At 38.1% G+C, this 21,248-nt stretch overlaps 1 long non-coding RNA gene across 6 annotated transcripts in view; it reads right to left on the minus strand.

The window, feature by feature from the left end:
* Window positions 1–21,248, minus strand: part of LOC118576779 — a 53,774-nt gene that overhangs the window by 26,270 nt on the left and 6,256 nt on the right. For 3 of the 6 annotated variants that reach the window (XR_004943994.1, XR_004943996.1, XR_004943991.1), the window contains 5 exons: window positions 19,063–19,668; window positions 14,207–14,381; window positions 13,382–13,544; window positions 11,878–12,002; window positions 7,599–7,688 (listed from right to left, as the gene is read on the minus strand). This is a non-coding gene — a long non-coding RNA (uncharacterized LOC118576779). Of the gene's footprint in view, window positions 1–7,598; window positions 7,689–11,877; window positions 12,003–13,103; window positions 13,197–13,381; window positions 13,545–14,206; window positions 14,382–19,062; window positions 19,669–21,248 lie in introns of all 6 variants that reach the window. The other 3 variants (XR_004943993.1, XR_004943995.1, XR_004943992.1) reach the window with 3 other exon arrangements.

Consider the following 21,248-nt stretch of genomic DNA (forward strand, 5'->3'; position numbering starts at 1 on the left):
AAAAATGAACACTGGATATATTATTCTTAAATATCTAATCCTTAAGACAACAAAAACAATCTAAATATTTTGTGACAAATGTAACCTTGTATGTAGAAAAGTACTAATATTCTTCATTCAAAAAATAATTTCAGTCAAGTAGTATTGCATTCAAAAATAAGAATTTTAATTGTGTTTTATATGCAAGCAATTAACACTCAAAACCAAATGATAAACAACAGTTGGTTTTATATTACAATGTGTGAATAAGGTGGCCTATATCTACAGTATGAGTTCCTCAGGATCCAGAGAAGCAAGCATGATTTGCTTCTTGCAAGTCATAAGATTCAAATCATACTGGGAAGCACACGGAAACTTAGTATCTTAAATCAACTATATTACAGTAATGTCTTCCAAGCTTGGTGGTGTTCGTGTGGTCACAGCTCACTAGAGCCTGAATCAAAAGGATCACAGGTATATAGCAGTTGTAGACCTTCCTGTGTAATAAAGAGAGTACCAATAAGAACTGGTGACATCTGGGAACTCATGAACTTTAAACCAACAGCTGTGGAGCCTGCATGGAACTATACATAAGTGAGACAGTTATGTATTTTGGTCTGTTTAAGGGTTCCCTTGGCAGTGGGAACAGGACCTAAACCTGGTGCATGAACTGGATTTTTGGGATACCTTGCACAGTCTTGATGTCAGGGGAGGGGCTTGGACCTGCATCAGCTGAATGTACCCAGCTTTGCTGACACCCCATGGGATGCCATACCTTTTCAGAAGAGGAGATGTGGGGTGGGTTCGGGGGGGAAGGCTTGGGGAGGATCTGTGTTTGGTATGATTTCTTAATAAAAATTAATTGAAAAGGGATATTTGATAAAAATTTAAAATGTATTACCATCAGTAGGGATTTTTTTACAGATTTATTTATTTTTACATATACATGCCTTCATGTATGCCTGCACACCAAAAGAGGGCACCAGATCTCATTACAGATGGTTTTGAGCCAAGTTAAATCTAGACATGTTTTCCTGATGATTCTCTGTTCCTGAAGAGACATAAGGAATGATCTGTTGGTCCAGGACATGCATGCCAGGACAGAAACTTTGAAAGGACCCATCATGTCCAGGCTGGTGAATCACTGGGTTTAGTGGGCCTCCTTACAGAACCATCAGTAATCATATGTGATGTGTGACACAAAGGCAGCTGTATTACCAAAAAAGTCCAAAGCAGGGCTCAAGAAATCTACTAAAATTTCAGCCTAGAGTTCCTGAGCCAATGGAAGAGACAATCCTATAATGAGTGTCTCACCCAAATGTTTCCATTTGCATAAAATGCTCTGTTGCATTGCTCATCTTTATCTAAATTGACCATTAATTCTGACCCTATATTTTTCTTTCAGAGTCAACACAAGAAGATAAATTGAGTGGGGAAAAAGTTAACATAGTAAGCATAAGAGCCACAAGATAATGTAAAAATAAAATGAAAAAAAAAAAACAAAACTTTGTTTTGATTCCAAAGAACAACCCAGACGAAGCAAAATAACCACATTAACATATATGACAATACAGTAAAGTGATTGGCAGGAGCAAGTTGCTTATGAGGAGACATTTGTCAGTAAGAGAAGATTACAAATGAAAAAGAGAAAGAAAAGTTTGCTGGCTAAAGTTCTATCCATAGGAGTATGAACAGTCTTCTTCCCTTGCATTCCATTCAAAGAAAAAATGGAAAAAAAGGAATGGGCAGAGAGAAAATAAAATATAGGAACTATTTCTTCACAGACAGCAGTGACAATTTTACCTTGAAAGCAGAACCTGTATTGGAAAGGAGTATCTTTGAAACACTTCCTAGCGGCTGAACAGTAAGAAGTGATGTCAACATTATGTATCATCACTCTCAGAGGGCTGATACACACCAGTAAGATAATAAGAGGCATTGCTCTAAGTAATCAAAAAACCTCAGGATATCAGAGGAGGGCTGCCTTTGACACAACAATTCCACACAGAGTGGCTCACCCCAAAGTAGTGTAAGAAGCAGCGGACCCCAAGTCTCTGTCATAACAAAGGCCATATCCTTTTAGATGAAGCAGGAATCCATGTCTGAAGCAGGAAGGAAAGATCTTAAGGCAGAAGCAGTGGAAGTGGACACAGGAACAAAACAAAAACAAAAGGACTCAGAAACAGAAAGAGGAGCAGAATCTCTCTGAGTAGGGCTGTGGGTAATTCCATGAAGAACTCCTGCCTTTACTGGCAATCTATTGGCTCTGTCAAAGCAGAAGAGTCTTCTTTCTATAATGAACAGCCTTCAGACAATCACGGGCTAGATCCTGAAACCAGCTGATAACTGGAGACCAGCCAGGAGTCAGAACAGCAAGAATGCCAGGTGCTTGGTTTCTCTTAGCTCTGGTTGTCTCTGTTGACTGAGTGTGAGCATGCAAATATAGAATAAATTAAAAGTTAAACAAGTGACTCAAAAGTTAAGAGCACTGACTTCTCTTAGGGGGTCCCAAGTTCAATTCACAGCAACCCCATGGTCTCTCACAAATATTTATCATAGGATCTGATGTCCTATTCTGGCATACAATCATACATGCAGAGCACTCATTAATAAAATGTAAATACATAATGTTTTAAAAAGAGACAACCAGGAAATGGAGATTTCAAACCTAAGTGCTGTGGGATGTTCTGTATGTCAAATGTGTTGCTCCAATTGGTTAATAAATAAGACACTGATTGGCCAGTAGCCAGGCAGGAAGTACAGATGGGACAAGGAGAGAGGAGAATTCTGGGAAGTGGAAGGATGAATCAGAGAGACACTGCCAGCCGCCGCCATGAGAAGATGTTAAGATACCAATAAGCCACAAGCCACGTGACAACTTATAGATTAATAGAAATGGGTTGATTTAAGATATAAGAACAGTTATCAAGAAGCCTGCCATGGCCATACAGTTTATAAGTAATATATCTCTGTGTGTTTACTTGGTTGGGTCTGAGCAGCTGCGGGACTGGTGGGTGAGAGAGATTTGTCCTGACCCTGGGCCAGGCAGGACTAGGAAAACTCTAGCTACACCTAGGAATGGAAATAAAAGCCTACTGTAATTTGGAAGAGTTCTCTGCTGGAGCCTGCTCAATCTCTTCTGCCTCCTACCTGGGTGTTGCATGGTGTTGACTTTAAAGGACACTAGAAAAAAAAAAGGTCACTGGATTAAGGAAACTTGAGCCTTTATCTGGTCATCCAGGCACTCATCCTGGCAACATACAAGAGAACCTCCATTTGCATGTAGAGACTGCTGATTGTGACTGTGGGGTGTCAAATATAGCCAGCTGTTGACTCTTTCGAAACCTCCCATGTGTGTTTCATCATATGTTGTGAATATATGATGACCCAGCACAGTATATCATGTCTTTATATCTATTATAGCTCATTAAAGAGAAACTACTTGGACTATCTACAGAGATGGCAGGTCCTAGCCCTCTTCAAGCAATAAACCCAAATATCATGGAGAATAGTATAGTTTCATAGTGGTAAAGAAATAATTTAATAGTTACACATTTTAAAAGAAAAGTTGTCAAAATCCACTCATACTTTCACCATTTATTCCTGGGAAATAAACATATATTTATTTCATTGTGGGGAGAACATAGCTTGCTTGTCCATGGGAACAAGAAGAGGACTCCTAGAATTGTTCCTTAAGTAACTTAATCCTTTTAAAACTATTTTATATTAATATATGCACATATTATCTTTAGGAAAATCCACCCTCAATTCTCTAGACTTGAATTCTTCCCCACTATCCACTAATGTTCTATTCCAACTTCATAGGCTCACTTCTTTAATAGACACTCAGTCCATTCAGTGATATCTGTGCATACATAGATGGGTGACCACTTACTACAGCTCTGAATAAACTGACTCTCACTCCTTCTGTAGTCAATCAAATACACCAACATCTCAGATATTTTGTTTGGCTTCATCACATATGGCCCTGGCTTTGCTGGGATTTGGATGCCTTGTTCTAGTACAAGAATTGTGCCTGTAGCCCCAGGTATTGGGAGTTTATGTATTCAAATTGCTGTAATGTTCAGCAAATACTGTTTCAGTGTACAAGTCTACTATTACTTGCTCTTTTGAGATAACATTTAACACTGGACTGAATTTCACTGTTATCTAGACTAGCTGGTCAGCATGACCCCAAGGTCTCTCTGTCTCTAAACTTGAAGTTCCACGATTGCTTGCAAACACTAATATGTCTGTTTTTAACATGGAATCTAAAAATAAACTATTGGGTGATCATAACTGTTAAGTCAAGGACATGGATGACTGAGCACTCCTCCAGCCTTGTAAATTTTAAACTAGTACAACCAACTGAATATAATGCAAAAAAAAAAAAAAATTCACTGCTACTCACTACATATAACTACCAATATTTCTTCCACCCTATCTCTGATTTGTCTGCTTAAATGCTCCTCCAGTATAAACTTCAGTTTTTGGATACAGAACTGAAATTCCAGGATAGGGGAACATGTCTGTGCTGCTTCCTTGTGAATTACACACATGCATGAAACAAGAGCAACATGGGTGGCTCACCTGTATATTCCTTCTCACACATTAACCAAGCCCTGTCAAAGTCCTCATCTACATTCATTCAGTTTCTCAATAATCTCCCACTGTTTCATATGTAAAACAGTATTTTGTATGAACAGGGTTCTACTGTTCATCAGGAATGCCACTCTTCATTGCATAGGGTTTGTCAATACAGTTAGTTGGGAAAATTAATATAGTTTGAAGTAATGTAAGTAGATCTTCAAAATTATAAAACAGAAGCCAATTATAACTACTAGAATGAAATAATTATAAACAATAATTAATGGTAAGGATTATTTCACTCACCTTTCTCAGTATAATTTGTCCCATTGTATTACTGCTGACTGTAACACTTTCCAGTGCACCCCACTTCTCCTGGCATGCCATTCCTTTCCTTCTTTTTGTCTTCTCACTCTGTTTTTCTGCTCTCTTGATTGCCTTTTTCTTTATTCCCATATTCCCTGCCCTCTTCTTTCACTGTTTTAGATTTTACAAATATGGCAATGAAAATCCCAAGGACTTCAGAAAGTGTCCTTCTCATTCAAAAATTTTAAAAAAATATAAAACCAAAACTAAAAATGATTTGATCAAGGAGATCAGAAAAGGCAGTCTCTTTGTGGGGGGAGGAATTAGGTAAGTACAGAAGGAGTGCAAAATAACAATAGAGATGTTTGAAAAAGTCATAAGGAGTCAGACTATAAACTCTTTAACTAAAAACTATTATATATGAGTATATATATATGTGTGTGTGTGTGTGTGTGTGTATGTGTGTGTGTGTATATATATATATATATATATATAAACTTATATCATCTGATCTGGCAATCCTGCTTCCACCAAACAACCCCCAAAACAGGTATAATTAGCCTCTTTTGAGTTGCCATTTAGGTCTGTTCAAGAGAGTCTGAAAACATACAGCGTATTTCTAATGCCTGTGATTGGCTCCCAGAAGTGGAAAGTAAGTCACTATTACTGAAGATAATATACATTTCAGACACAGGCCCTAGGTCCCTGAGATGAAACTGCTCTGAATGTCTCCTCTCTGAGGTCTAGCTTTCTTGATACCAGAAAATGCCATGCAAACTTTTAAAGGAAGGAAGCAATCAACTGTGACACCTATGAACCATAACAATCACCAGAAGGTACAATGAACCTAAGAGTCCAGCAATGACTTTAACACTAACCACCCATACTTTCGTAGTAACCAAGAACTTTTTAATTGGACTTAGGGCATGTTCAAATTGAAGAAATAGATGCCTAGTATTGGGACTACTGAGTACTAATTAATTCATTATTCTTAGAGGACAAACTACAAAAATTATAGTTTTAATAAACAAGCATAATCCCTAACATCAATCTATACAGTTTTCCCTACATATATCTGTACTTTCAACCATTATGAAGGAAACTTCTCTGTGAACAGAGAGAGACCAATCAAAATACCTAGTCACATTATATACACCTAGAAAACATTACTCAACCTAAGACTAAGGGAACATTATGGCATAAATCTCAGAATATTGTAAAATAAAAAGGAATGTGGGGTTTTCTGTGAGATTATGAATCCAAGAAGGTTATATTTGGGGATATATATGCATGTAATAACAATGAAAGAACAAATAGTCCGTGAATTTCAGAGATAGTATATGAGAGTGTTTGACAAGAGGAAAAAGGATGAGATAAATGACGTAACTATATTATGGTCATAAAATGAAAGAAAAAGTTTTAAAGAGACCAACACTGATGTCCCAATTGCATTTTGGAATTACTGATAACCTTTTGTACATATGAAGCAAATGCTAAATCCCTAACGAGATTCCAGGGTCTTTAGATTGAAGGTATTATGACTGCAAAAGAAGAAAATGTTCTCAGTTTGACCAACAGGAACACTATGTGAGAAGCACCCATGATTATCTACAATAGACACCAATGAAGAAAGGGAAAAAAATCAAGACATGTTCCAAAAACAAAACACATGAATGGGCTACAATATTCTGACATAAATTTAACATTACAAACAAAATTATTTTACATATGTACCAAAATATACAGACAATGTAATGGCAGTAGTTAAGCTTAATTAAGGACCTACATATTGACTCTAGAACAAGGTAGACAAAGGAGGTCCCTTCTGAATGGTCCTGTTGAGGGATAGTCCCTTGAGAGATATGAATGAACATGACCAAGGACAGAACAACTACAAAAACAATTGAGTGGAGTGCTTTATGCTACTGGATCATGGGTTACATGAAGGCAACTAACTGATTAAAGACACTTACCAAAGAGTGGGTAATGATTCTGGGAAGGTTCAGAGGAGGAGAATACTACCATAACAGCAGGCAGCAACACTAGAGTCCCCTTTCGCCAAATAATTGTTCACTGTTAATAATTGTTCAAAGTACGTTCATGAAACTCGCCAGTGTCTGCATGATGTCTGAATGTTATGAGCTCTCCTCCTCCTAACAGGTATGAATGTATCATTCAGAGGAAATAGCACTGAAAAGAAATATTCTTCATAGGTGGTATAAGAAGCTACAAAAAAGACTTAAGAGAATCCCGTTTGAGGATCTTACCTCAAATTTAGCAAGAGAAAAGGAGATGAACGTATGCTTGTATGTGTTTAGGACTGAGTAAAGTAAGATACTACAAATTTAATTTGGTTGTATACAAAACAAAAATTCAGTTACTTTGGGGAAGATGACTATACTGCCAAAATGTGTCATTGACATAACTGTCAATCCTTTTATTTTTTGAATATATGTATGCATTTCCATCCATGAGTTCACATTTCATGAGTAAAGGGATGGAGTCCCAGATGTTACATTCTACTTTATATTGATTAATCATGCACCAGTGTAATCTCAATAATATAACACAATTTAACTAATACTTTCTGCTTAGATACTTTGGTTAATTAAGGATAGTTATAATTATAAATTATGTTATCACCAATGATCGTAATTTTGTGTTGTTTCCACACATATCTGAATATCAACTTACCCTATATTGTGAAAAGATTACCGCATACTCACAATTGATGTCATTTCTCTGCCTCTTCAATCTTCCTCCACATGGTCCATCACATCATCCATTCTTTGTGACTACTCTTGAGTGACCAGCTCCTTAAAGAAAGTCAAATACCACCTTTGATTTGCAGAATTGATCCTCTCGGTTCACACCCTCTTGGGTCTGTTCATAAAACCCATTGTATAACTCTTAGATACAGTTTGGCCACCTGAATACTTTTTTGTTGTAAAATATTATTTTAAAATGTGTTACTTTTGTTTACATTGCATTTATTGAACTCTATTATTGTGCCTGTCTAAAACACCTGATGGTCTAATAAAGTTCTGAACAGCCAATACCAAGGCAGGAGAAAGGAGAGGCCAGGCTGCCAGGCAAAGAAAATATAGAGAAAGAGAAATCTGGGAGGGAGGATCAAAGAACAAGCTAGGGAAGGACGAGTACATCAGGGGCCAGCCACCCAGCTCCACAGCCAACCACAGAGTAAGAAGCAAAGAAAGGTATTCAGGAACAAAAAAGGAAAAACCCAGAGACAAAAGATAGACAGGGTAATTTAAGTTAAGGATAGCTGGCAAAAAAAAAAAAAACCAAGTCAAGCTAAGTCCAGGCATTCATAATTAAGACTAAGTCTCCACGTGTGATTTATTTGGGAGCTGGGTGCCCCCCACAAAAAGAGCAAAAACAAACAACACCACTTTTATGCTTCCTCCATTCCCACATTGAAAGAGAAGTATCAAAGAAGGCTGTGGACGGTAATAAGGATTCAGCCTCCCAGCATATAAATGAGCCTGTCTAGGTATGCCCCATCATCCTAATTGTGCAGTACTTGTTTAGTGAGCTTCCCTCAATGCTCTAAGATTTTAAGAAAAAAAATTTCAGTATTGTTTGAGAGTCATATTTTTTCAGTTGATCAAACATCCTTGACCTCATGTTCTTTCCTTGCTATGGATCCCAGGAAAAGGACACAACAGGACAATGAATAGAACAGAGGCCCTACAATAAGCTAACGATATTCTAATGATAAAATGAACCTCCTGTAGGAAAACCACTCTTTCAAAGCACAGGCAGTCAGGAGTAAAATGGTCCACTAGCAAATACCCTCTATCTAGGTGAGAGATTGAGATAATTAAAAAAAAAATATGATCAAGCCTAATATTGATGAATACTTCTATCCTTTATTTGCATGCAGAGTACTTTCTGGCAACATAAAGTCTAGTTAATAAGAATGAAGTATCGCTGGGCAGTGGTGGCGCATGCCTTTAATCCCAGCACTTGGGAGGCAGAGGCAGGCAGATCTCTGTGACTTTGAGGCCAGCCTGGTAAACAAAGCAAGCTCCAGGAAAGGCACAAAGCTACACAGAGAAACCCTGTCTCAAATCAACAACAGCAAAAAAAAAAAAAAAAAAAAAAGAATGAAATATCTACTTGGGTACAGACTCAATTTTTCCATGTTTGATTGCTGTGGATATCACTCTGTATAAATAAAGTGCTGATTGGCCAGCAGCCAGTCAGGAAGGATAGGGTAGGCAGGACAAGGAAGAGGAGAAGGCTGGGAACAGGAAGGCTGGGAGGAGACACTGCCAGCCGCTGCCATGAGAAGCAACATGTAAAGACACCAGTAAGCCACAAGCTATGTGGCAAAGTATAGACTAACAGAAATGGGCTAAATATAAGAGTAAGAGCTAGACAATGGTAGGCCTGAGCTAATGGCCAAGCAGTTTAAATAATGTAAGTGTCTGTATGATTATTTTATATGTTGGTTGTGGGAATGTGGGGGCTTGGTGGAAACTGGAGAGAAGCTCTACAACTACAAATGGTGTCCTAAGTCTGGCAAGAGTTTCCACCTAAAACCTGAGAAAAAAGATTCTAAAACAGAGCTAAAAACAGCTTCCTAGTTGTCTCTCTCAAGTTAGTGGCAGCCTGCCTGTTTGAGCTACTATGGTGAGCTTTCTGGACAGTGAGACATGTCTGCTCCTGGCAGCACCAATTTACTTCAGAGAGGAGGATGGGCATTAAAGACACTTCATATGGAGTTTATCTTCACCTTGGCAAAAATAGCCATTTGGACAAGAAACTGTTATTGCCTGGACTGCTTGATCGACTGGACGTGTAGGACTCATAGAAAGGTGACCACTAAACTTTGCTTGACAAAATGCTCCTTCAGGTTCCTGCTTTGCAGAGGAAACTGCCAGACATTCTACAGGACACTGAGAGAAGTGACCAAGAGACTCTAGCCCTGTGGTCTGAAGACAAATGCCCCAACTTTACAAAGGAACACTAGGTGACTGTCCAGGCTGCCAGCTGTCTCTGTCTACTCTGCAAGACTCCCAAAAGTTGCTTGTATCCTTCTCCTGGTTCTCAGGTAATATTATATCCTTCTGAGGTCTTTGATGTGGTTGAAGACTAGATAGTTATAATTTCCTTAGTTATGATACAAGAGAAGTTAGATATAAAACTTTAGACTCACAAATATAAGATAGATAGGCTATCTTCTTTAATATTGTAACTGTAATTCTTGCTTGATAATTGTTTTGTTATCTGTAATTTTACTGTGTAAAAGTTAACACTCCCTTTTAACAAAAAAGAAAAGGGGAAGTGCTGTGGATATCACTCTGTATAAATAAAGTGCTGATTGGCCAGTAGCCAGTCAGGAAGGATAGGGTAGGTGGGACAAGGAAGAGGAGAAGGCTGGGAACAGGAAGGCTGGGAGGAGACACTGCCAGCCAGCCGCTGCCATGAGAAGCAACATGTAAAGACACCAGTAAGCCACAAGCCATGTGGCAAAGTATAGACTAACAGAAATGGACTAAATATAAGAGTAAGAGCTACAATGGTAGGCCTGAGCTAATGGCCAAGCAGTTTAAATAATATAAGTGTCTGTATGATCATTTTATACGTGGGTTGTGGGACATGGGGGCTTGGTGGAACCTGGAGAGAAGCTCTCCAACTACATTTGATGATGTTAGTTAAGTGTTATTTTTAGCAAAGAGCCTTTCCATTAGGTTGTGGATTATAAATAATAGCTTTAGCAACAGTAACACATGTTTGAGGTGGGAATGTATGAGAGCTCCTTAAACAGTGACCCATCAAGCTGGATCATTTAACCCTTTCCTAGAGGTTTACTTGGTGGCTCATCCAGTTGGAGAATTGTTCCCTTTACATATGGCAATTGCCTTTACATTACTATCATAAATAAACATATTTTAGAAAGCTTCTACTGTAATAGAAACGAACAAAACTTTCAAAGTCTCAAACCACTTACAACTCCAACACTGATAAAGGCTGTGGACAAAAAGTCCTAATCCTAATCTGGTACATATTTGCAATTACATGTGTTGAGAACACGAAAAGCAGATTTCTCAAATAGAGACACCAGAAATATCAACCATAATACAGGGCTGGCTCTATGCCCAAGAGTAGCAAGCTAACAAAATGGAAACTGTGTTTTTGATCCTTTGCTGTTTGTTTTGTTGTGGTATTTGTTGTTTTGTTAGATTTTCTGTGTGTTTTCATTTTTTTTAAAGAAAGAGAGAGAATTTGAGAGAGAGAGAGAGAGAGAGAGAGAGAGAGAGAGAGAGAGAAGAGAGATAACATTAAATTAGGTGGGGAAGGAGATAGGGAGGATCAAGATGGAGTTGGAAAGAGAAATATTTAATCAAAATATACTGTATGAAAATATTAATAATGTGGCCAGGCAGTGGTGGTGCACGCCTTTAATCCCAGCACTCAGGAGCCAGAGCCAGGTGGATCTCTGTGAGTTCAAGGCCAGCCTGGTCTCCAAAGCAAGTTCCAAGAAAGGCACAAAGCTACACAGAGAAACCCTGTCTCGAAAAACAAAAAAGAAAATATTAATAATGTGTAAAATGTATAATATGCATGAACAAGTAAGATTCTATGCATGGAATATTTACTGAGAAGGAAGAAAGAAAATTAGGCGTAGCTGAATATGTATGCTGGAGAGTCAATCTTGCAAGGAACTAGACAAAAGGAAACAATACCTGCACTACACTGGAAATAAGAACATTACTGTAAATTTAACTGTGCCTAATACAGCCTTGTTCAATCTGTTCTGTGCAGGAATGGTGATCACACAGATGCCCTTGTCTTCTATCACAACAGAAGCCAGTACATCCTGATTTTAGATCCATAAGTAATACAAAAATGTTGTTAGATCTAATAACATCTGCAAGCTGTTAAGCATAACAGAATATAAAATTCAATCTAATTATTTACATAAGTAGTCAAGAATCATAGACAAAATTTGCAAAGCAATTGATTTTACAATACCATAAGCTGAGAACAGCAGTGTCCAGTGTGAGCTTCTCAGGATGCTGAGAGAAAGCGTGGATTCAGTGCTTGAGTTGTAACTTCACTGAGCAGCAGTCAGACTGTATCATAAATACCTCACATTCCTTAAATGATAAACACAAGGATAAATTGGTGTAAAAATACTTGAAGCTGCAAACATGCCATTAAGAGTATTAACAACATCAATATATTTAATGTCACAATTTATAGACTTTAAGAAGTCAGGGATTATAAAAGCTACTAGAGACTAAGGGTATCTCCATTCAAAGACAAGACATCTTCCTCTTTTTTCTAGGACAAAACTCATCTAAACTTCACAAAGAACTGCCATAATATAACTATTGTTAATACAATATTCAGATAATGAAAATTAATGATGGAAGACTTATGCAAATTAGTTCCAATAAAGATATTCACATATGGTAATATAGTTAAAAATAGATAAGTGAAATTAAACCAGGTGCCAAAATAAACACTAAAATAGCATTTGTGTATGTGATCATGGATGTGGGGAGATGCTGCAATATGTGTACAGGTGTATGGATGCAAGGACAACATCAGATCTTTTCATGAATCGAATTCTGCCCCTTTTTTTAGGCAGTATCTATTACTGATCCTAGAATTTAGCAGTTTATTAGATTAGTAGATGAATTCTGGGATTACAATGGCACATTATCATACCCTGTATGACTGTTCGTTTCTGCAACTGCTAAGGATTGAAACTCATATCTTCATGAGAATCATTTTAAAAGTGGACAATCTCCCTAGCTTAAAACACTTATATTTCACATCAATAAATCTGTGTTTCCTAATGGTCTTAGGAGACTACAGTGAAAGTGTCATTTGACCCACAAAGGTGCTGTGACCCACAGTTTTAGAACTGCTGATAAAGAGGTCAGAATTTTGAGACTGAAGAGTTAAATACACAGAATGAATTGAACAGAGACATCAAAATTATATAACTACTCTAGTCTTGTATGAACTTCTCATTTTTAAAATAGTACAAACAGTAAGGAGACTTAGAATGTAGTTATTCAACAGAAGAAAGAGTAGAATGAGATAGAATTGAGATGGAAATGACTACAACTCATTATATGAATGCATGACAATATTTATTAAGAATGTTAAATAAAAGGAAAAAAAAAACATCAAAATTAGGTCATGTACAAAACTGACATTTCATTGATTCAAATGGAAGGAAATACCTAAGATTCTAAAAAGGCTCAGTGCTTTCCCAGCATTATAACAGAGAAAATACAGGTGGATACCACTTCACAGAACATTTACTGGACATTGACCTTGGGCAAATTATTGGAGAAAGAGAACAGTAGGTTGATATGCTGTCTTTTACTTATGACAAGGAAGACAAACTACTTCTAGTTGGAAGGAAATAACATGAAATGCAAAAAAATCCAGATTTTAAAATATAGCCAGCAAATTTGAAATTATATGAAAATGTGAAATTCCACCCAAATTTACATACCAGAAACTAACAATAGAAAATGAAAAGCCAAAAAGCCCTCCATTTACAATACCACCAGCTAGGTGTGGGGTCTGTGTCTTCAGTGAATGCTCCAAAGGAGACAGGGGAGAAGCACCTCCTCAGGGCCCGAGTCAGAGGTTGTCATGAGCAGTATGGTGAGACCCTGCATCAACACCATAAAGAAAAACAAATATTCAGAAATAAATAGAGAGTAATTGTAAAATATGTACACTTAGGCAGTAAATCATTTTCATATATTAGTAAGATCATTATAACATTTAGCATGCCCCAAATTCCTAGACAAGAAGTATTAACATTATTAGGAATGCAGTATTCACAAGGAATGTAGAGACTGGGGAGCAGTGTCTATCCAGGTTCCCATACATGTTATTATTTTGTGCTAATGAACAAAATAATTATAAAACTTACACAGAACAACAAGAAATCCAGTATCAATGAAATTACTTTTAAAGTAAGAATAAAATCAGAACATTCCATTCATATTTATTTTTTATATTGAAAATAAATTCTTCTCTCATACCATACATCCCTACCAGAGTTCCCTCACTTCCCACAACCCCCCTCAACCTCCCTTATCCCCTAGATTCAATATCCTGGTGTTTTCCTTCAGAAAAGAGCAGGGCTCCATGAGACAACAACCACACAGGACAAACATCTATGACCAAACAAGGTAAAAGCCCCTCAGGTTGAAGTTGGACAAGGCAGCCTAATAAGAGGAAAGAAGTCCCAAGAGTAGTCAAGAGGTGCAGAGACACACCCACTCACTGTTAGGAGTCCACCAAAAACACCAATTAATGGCCTTACCATACACTCAGAGGACCCAAGTACAGACCCTTGAAGACTCCGTGTTTGCCACTTCAGTCACTGGAAGCCCATATCAGACCTTCTTACTGATTCAGTGGGCTCCATCCTCCTGGTCCTCCATCCCTTCTGACTCCTACAGTCTTTCCTCCTCCTCTTCTGTGGGGTTCCCAGAGCTCTGAGGGGAAGGAGCCAATGGAAATCCCAAATTTAGACTCTCTCTGCAGAACATCTGGCTGTGGGTCACTGCACCCACGCCCATCTGCTGCCAGAGAAAGCCTCTCTGATGCCAACTGGACAAGGCATTGATCTGGTTTCAAAATACATGACAGTGTGACAACAAACACACACACACACACACACACACACACACACACACACACACACACAGTTACTTAAGTTGAAGGCTTAAAAATATCATATACTAATTGTCACTTAACTCATCTTACAAATTGTCAAAAGAAATACTAGGTAAATGTTCCTCAAAAGTTCTAGGACAACTGAATAACACAAGAAAATTTTATTTTTAACTCAAATACCAAATATAATTGATTTTTGTATTTAAGTATTCAGGAGTGTGTGTGTGTGTGTGTGTGTGTGTGTGTGTGTGTGTGTGTGTGTAAGAACAATTAGTGAAAAAGAAGGCATGAATCTGAATGTGGAAAAGGATAAACTTTATAGGTTCCATTGCACTAGGTTTCCATAATTCCCCCTAAATGCTCACCTAATTCAGCTGTCTTTCTTTTTACTCTCTTCCTCCATTCCTCCCTCCCCAAACTGATCACTCATTTTCCCATCCACATTGACCCTAATAAAGACTCCTAGCAACGGAAGATATGGAGCCTGAAACAATCAACTTCTGTAACCAGGCTAGGCTCCTAGTGATGGGACTAGTACACCAACCCAGCCACAAAATGTATGACCGACTCTCTGACCTGCCTGCAAGATGTGGTAGGAGAAAGGTGGCTCAGACCTTCTGGCAGTGGCCAACCAATGACTGGTCTCACCTGAGATGCCCACCATGAGAGAGAACCCATGTCCATTACTGCCTTCCTGGCCAGGATCCAGAAGCTAGATGGCTCAGAGACACAGGGTAGATCCAAACACAATTGGGAAAAAAAATCTCAGTGAAATGATTCCTAACAATATTCTGCTATGCTTATAGGATCAGTGCCTAGGCTTATCATCAACAGAGAGGCTTCTTCCAGCAGCTGCTTGGAGCCAATACAGAGACTCGGAGTCAAACATTAGGAGGAGCTTAGGGAACTCTGCAGAAGAGAAGGAAGGATTGTGGGAACCGGAGAGGTCAAGCACACCAGGAGAACATGGCCCACAGAATCAACTAAGGAGAGGTCATAGTGGCTCTCACAGACTGAAGCAGCAACCATGGAGCCTGCCTGGGTCTGCACCAGGCCCTCTGCATACAAGCTGTGGTTCTTTAGCTTAGGGATTTTGTGGGACCCCTAACAGTGGGAGTGGGGATGTCTCTGACTCTTTTGCCTGCTTGTGGGATCCTATCCTCCTACTGGGTTGCCTTGTCCAGCCTTGATATGAGAGTATACACCTAAGTATATTGCATCTTATTACGTCAAGTATGGTTAATATCACAGCAAGGCATGCTCTTTTCTGAAAGAAAATAGAGGAGCAGTGGATCTGCAGGAGAGGGGAGGTGGGGGGAATTGGGAGGTGAAGAGGGAGGGGAGGCTGCAGTCAGGATGTATTGTATGAGAGGAGATTAAATTGAAAAAAAGAGGTGAATAAGTAGGTTATATCAGAGAATTTGAGAAAAGAAATGAAAAGGAGAAATGATGTGACTATATTATAATTTCAAAAACCTAAAAATAAAATAAAAAAGCAGATCATATACCAAAATGTATTGAAAAATTAAAGAGTAATCAAGAATATACATCTTAAAATTAATTCCCAAAGTACTATTAAAACCAATAGTTTCTAGGTTGTACAGTCATAGAAGTTACTGTAAAGATAAATGCCCTCTGTGTTCTTACTGGTGGATGGGATGACCTTGGTGTATTTCCAAGGGCAGAAGCTATGATGCTGTTTCATGATCCTGGACAAACACAAATTTCCTAAGGATGCAGGAGAAGAGGAAAGATAAGAAGAAGCCTGGTTAAATGGATGGAACTAGAAAATATAATCCTGAGTGAGGTAACTCAGACTCAGAAAGACAAACATGGTATGTACTCACTCATAAGTGGAAACTAGATGTAAAGCAAAGGATAACCAGACTACAATGAATAGCTCCAGAGAAGCTAGGAAACAAGGAGGACCCTAAGAGGGATGCATGGATTGCTCTGGGAAGATCTCCATGAGTAAACTGGGAATGGAGGGGCAATAGAGAGTGGGGGATAGGGAATGGGAACATAAGGGAACAGGATGATTGAGCTGGAACAGGGACAGATTTGGAGGGCAAGGAAAGAGATAGGGAGACATCATGGGGGATAGGGAGAAACCAGGTGCTGGGGAAGTTCCTAGGAATCCACAGGGATGACCCAGCAATAGTGGAGAGGGTGCCTGAATTGGTTTACCCCAGTAATCAGATCAGTGAATACCCTAACTGTTATCATCAAGTCTTCCTCCAGTAACTGGTGGAAGCAGGTGCAGAGGTCCATAGCCAAGCACCAGGCTGAGCTCCTGGAGTCCAGACAAAGAGAAAGAGAAGAGGGATTCTATGAACAAGGGGCATCAAGATCATAATGGGGAAACTTACAGAGACAACCAAACCAAACTAGTGGGAACTCATGAACTTTAGACCAACAGCTGTAGAGCCTCCATGGGACTGGACTAGGCCCTCTGCATAAGCAAGACAGTTGTATATCTTGATATGCTTAAGGGGCCCCTGGCACTAGGATCAGGATCCATCCCTGGTACATGAGCTGACTATTTAGAGTCCATTATCTATGGAGGTACACCTTACACAGTCTTGACGAAGTGGGAAGGACTTGGATCTGCCTCAACTGAATGCACCAGGCTCTGCTGACTCCCCATGGGAGGCATTATCTTTTTGGAGGAGGGGATGTGGGGTGGGTTGGCAGGGAAGGCCTTGGGGGGAGCAGGAGGAGGGAGGAGAGGGGAGTCTGTGGTTGGCATGTAAATGAAAATGTGACCCAAAAGTGTAGGTTTAGTTTAAAATACATAGTTAATATAAAACACAACTTTAATATAAGACTGGATAAAATCTGTATGATCCTTTCCAAATATACAGAGAAAAATCTTTGCAATTCCCTAATTGCCTTTATGATTTGAAGAAAAACACTCAAATACAAGTTATAAAAAATGAAATTCCATATGCTTAAGTGTATGTAAAATATGTACATATATTAAATCACCCACAATTTAAGCAATTTTAAAGATATATCAATGACACCTACTTCCATAAAAGTGGAAATCTTTTTGGGAAATCTTTCTCAAATTCCCATGAAAAGATTTCTTCTCTCTCACTCTAACACACACACACACACACACACAAACATGCGTGCGCGCATTTTATTTATATAATATATTGAGAACAGAGACCAACAACTGGACAATGTGGAGAGAGTGAGAGACTTTGGAGAACTCAGTCCTAAATGAAATGTCTCTTAGAACTCCAATTAGGGCTTGAGTTATGAGGAAGAGGAGGCAGAAAGAAAGCAAGTGCCAAAGGTGAAGAATGACTCCCATGGAAACAGAGTCTTCTAGACACAGTACTAGCGATACACACATGAACTCACAGAACTTGTGGCAACATGTACAGGGCCTGCACAGGTTGAAGCTAGAAGGCCCCAGTAGTGAGAAGCGGATGTTAACATAGACACAGGCTCCCGTCACTAACCAAGAGGCTATCTCTGATTGGCAACTACACTCAAAGGACAAAATAGTTTTTCCAATAGAGTTTCACTATATGGACCACACTAAAGGGTAGCCCCATGCCCAGAAGTATATGCCCAACACAAAATGAACTCAATGATATTTTGTAGATGTTTTGTCTCATACTGCTTTTTTGGACATTTTTTTAAATATTACTGGCCCTTTGCTTGTATATTATGGTTTCTAACTTTGTGAATTATGTATTTTGTTCTCTCTCTCTTTCTCTCTCTCTCTCTCTCTCTCTCTCTCTCTCTCTCTCTCTCTCTCTTTGTTCTTATGGGCTTTTACTTTTTGTTATGGTTTATTTCATTTTCTTTGTTGTTACTGTTGGTTCCTTGTTTTTTTTTCCTAAATAAAGAGAGATAAAAAGTACATGAAGATAGTTAAGTGGAAAGGTGAGAAGGATAGGGAGGATTTTGGGGAGGAGAAACTGATCAGAATATATTATATGAAAAAAAATGTCTTACAATTAAAGAAATAATCTTTGTGTAGTTAAAACAGTAAAGATTTAAACAAAGATACTTTGCAAATAATACAAGTTAAGCAATTTTGAAATATAACTTATAGACTCCAAAGGGTGCAATGAACCAAAAACAAGGCTTAATTTTGGTATAACAATGCTTACCAATGGAAGACTGGGAATGGGGAGGAAATCCTGGGCACAGGAGTAATTAGCCTGTACACATTCCCTAGGGGGCAGGGTACACTCAGCACATTTGTCTCTTTACATCTTTCCTTCAGTTTTTTCATTGTACCTCTTGTTCATTTTAAGGACCATTAAGTGATAACACCAAAAGCAACAAACACCACAGAATGACAGACAACAAAAACTAAGAATATCAACAATCCCACAAAATCCCAAGTACACCATAACTAAGTAAAATGATAATCAATGACGTAACAAATTTTAAAACCACACAGAAGAAAACAAACTACTGTCCTGAATAGATTACATGCTTTACCACTGTAAAGTTAAAAGAAGAATGTCTTACCTACATAAATAATTCCTTAAACAGACATGTCTCCAAAGTAGTTTTACAAAGATACAAAAAGAGAATAAAAAAATCAATATTTTTAGTTTGGAGGAAGCACAAATCTAAATACTTTTAAGACAGTCTGAAAACTCTAAGGGGCATACAGCTAAGTGAAGTAAATTTGTGAAATAACTTTCAAAAGAGCAATTGAGAAACAAAGGTCAAAATATCAAGTTATAGGACAATGTATAGTGAACTCTGTGTAAACAGTATTCTGAGGCTTTCTAATATGTTTTTATGTTGTTGGGTTTTTTTTAGAATTTCATGCATGGGTGCTGTATTTACATCATGTGTACCCTTCCTCTGCCTACCAACTCCTCTAATGCTCCACACACTCTTATAAAAACTCATGACATCCTCTACAGTTTTATAGAGGCTGAATATACTTAATAGTAATACCTGATATCAAATATTTAATCTATGCACCACTCACTTGTTTCTCTGTTCTGGAATATAGATTAATATCCATGGAGGAAGTTTTCCTGATGGCTCAGCTGGTCAGGTCCCCTTGAGGCTTCTGCTGTGGCTTGGGCGTTTAATTCCATGTTGAACTGAAATGACTCACTAGAAAAAAATCAGGATAAATAGTTTATTTTGACAAACATTTTCGAGTTTCGTCCCATCACTAGGGAAGTCACAGTGGCAGGCAGGCTTGAGACAGCTGATCTCATTGTATCCATAGGCAAGAAGCCGAGAGCTTGTGCACTTGTTTTCTGCAGAGAGGAAGAAAGACAGTGGGGAGTTAGGTGTGCTAAAAGGTGAGGAAGGCTTTGTAGAAGTGGGGGGAGGTGAAACAATGATCAGAATATATTCAATGAAAAAATATTCCCAATATAAATAGCAGAGAGCAGTGAATGCATTCATACTAGTGCTCAGCCTGCCTTCATTTTATATAATCTAGGGTCTCCCGCCCAGAGGATGTTCCTACCTACAATTAAGGTGGCTCTTCAAATATCAATTAACAAAACTAAGATAGGCCCTCACAGATAATTTCCAAAAGGCTTGCACCAAAATTATTTTAGATTCTGTCAAGGTAACAATTAACACTGAACCATCATGATGAGCATACAGAGTGTTATAGTTAATATAAAAATAATTTTTTTAGAAAACACAATAATTTCCCTTTACAAACTTCTGAAAAGCAAAACATAGATTAAAGGCTTTCATCAAGTCTTTAAATGATGCCAGTGTAACCTAATAACAAAATGCCACAAATGTATAAGAATATTAAAGACAAATATGACTTAAGAGCACAGAGCAGGGAACAGAGGTATAGCTCAATAGTTAATAGCTCTGTCTGCTCTTCCAGAGAACCCAAGTTAGATTCCCAGAACCCATATGATAATTCACAAATGTCTCTAACTCCAGGTCCAGGAGATCTCACATCATCTTATGGCCTCTGAAGGCACATGACAGGCATTTAAACATATATAAAATTAAAAATAAGTTTTAAAATATGAAAGAAAATTTATTCAAAAATATTTTTAATAAAGACAACAAAAGAGGAGCAAGAGCAATCATAGGTGACTCGCAAATATTAATTTACTATTTAAAAGGTAGTTAATATGTTACACTATACACATAGAAATATAAAAATTAAGTAGTTACCTACAAGGCAGAGGAAATAGTTCACAAATCTAACACTTATTCACAATAAAATACTTGGAAAGTTAGATAGAGAAAGGAATTTGTTAAACCAAATTAGTATCAGGAACACACACACACACACACACACACACACACACACACATCGTTATATCTTCAAAGACTCAATTTTCCAGATCAAAAAAATAAACAGATGTGCACTCTCTGTATGTTTCTAACCAACATTGTTACAAGGCTACTCTCAGGTGTATTAGGTTAGGAAATAATATAATGAATCATGAGTTTACCATAGCCCATTGATCAAGCCTAAACAAATCATAACACATCTACATGAAAATTACATAACTTTGTGGTTACAAAAAAAAATCTAAGGAACACAAAACTCTTCTTAAAGTATAAAAGGAGCCAAATGGTGGTGGCGCACGCCTTTAATCCCAGCATTTGGAAGGCAGAGCCAGGCGGATCTCTATGAGTTCAAGGTCAACCTGGTCTACAGAGCAAGATCCAGGAAAGGCACCAAAACTACACAGAGAAACCCT

The sequence above is a fragment of the Onychomys torridus genome, chromosome 1 (genome assembly GCF_903995425.1).
Source record: "Onychomys torridus chromosome 1, mOncTor1.1, whole genome shotgun sequence".
Lineage (NCBI taxonomy): Eukaryota > Metazoa > Chordata > Mammalia > Rodentia > Cricetidae > Onychomys > Onychomys torridus.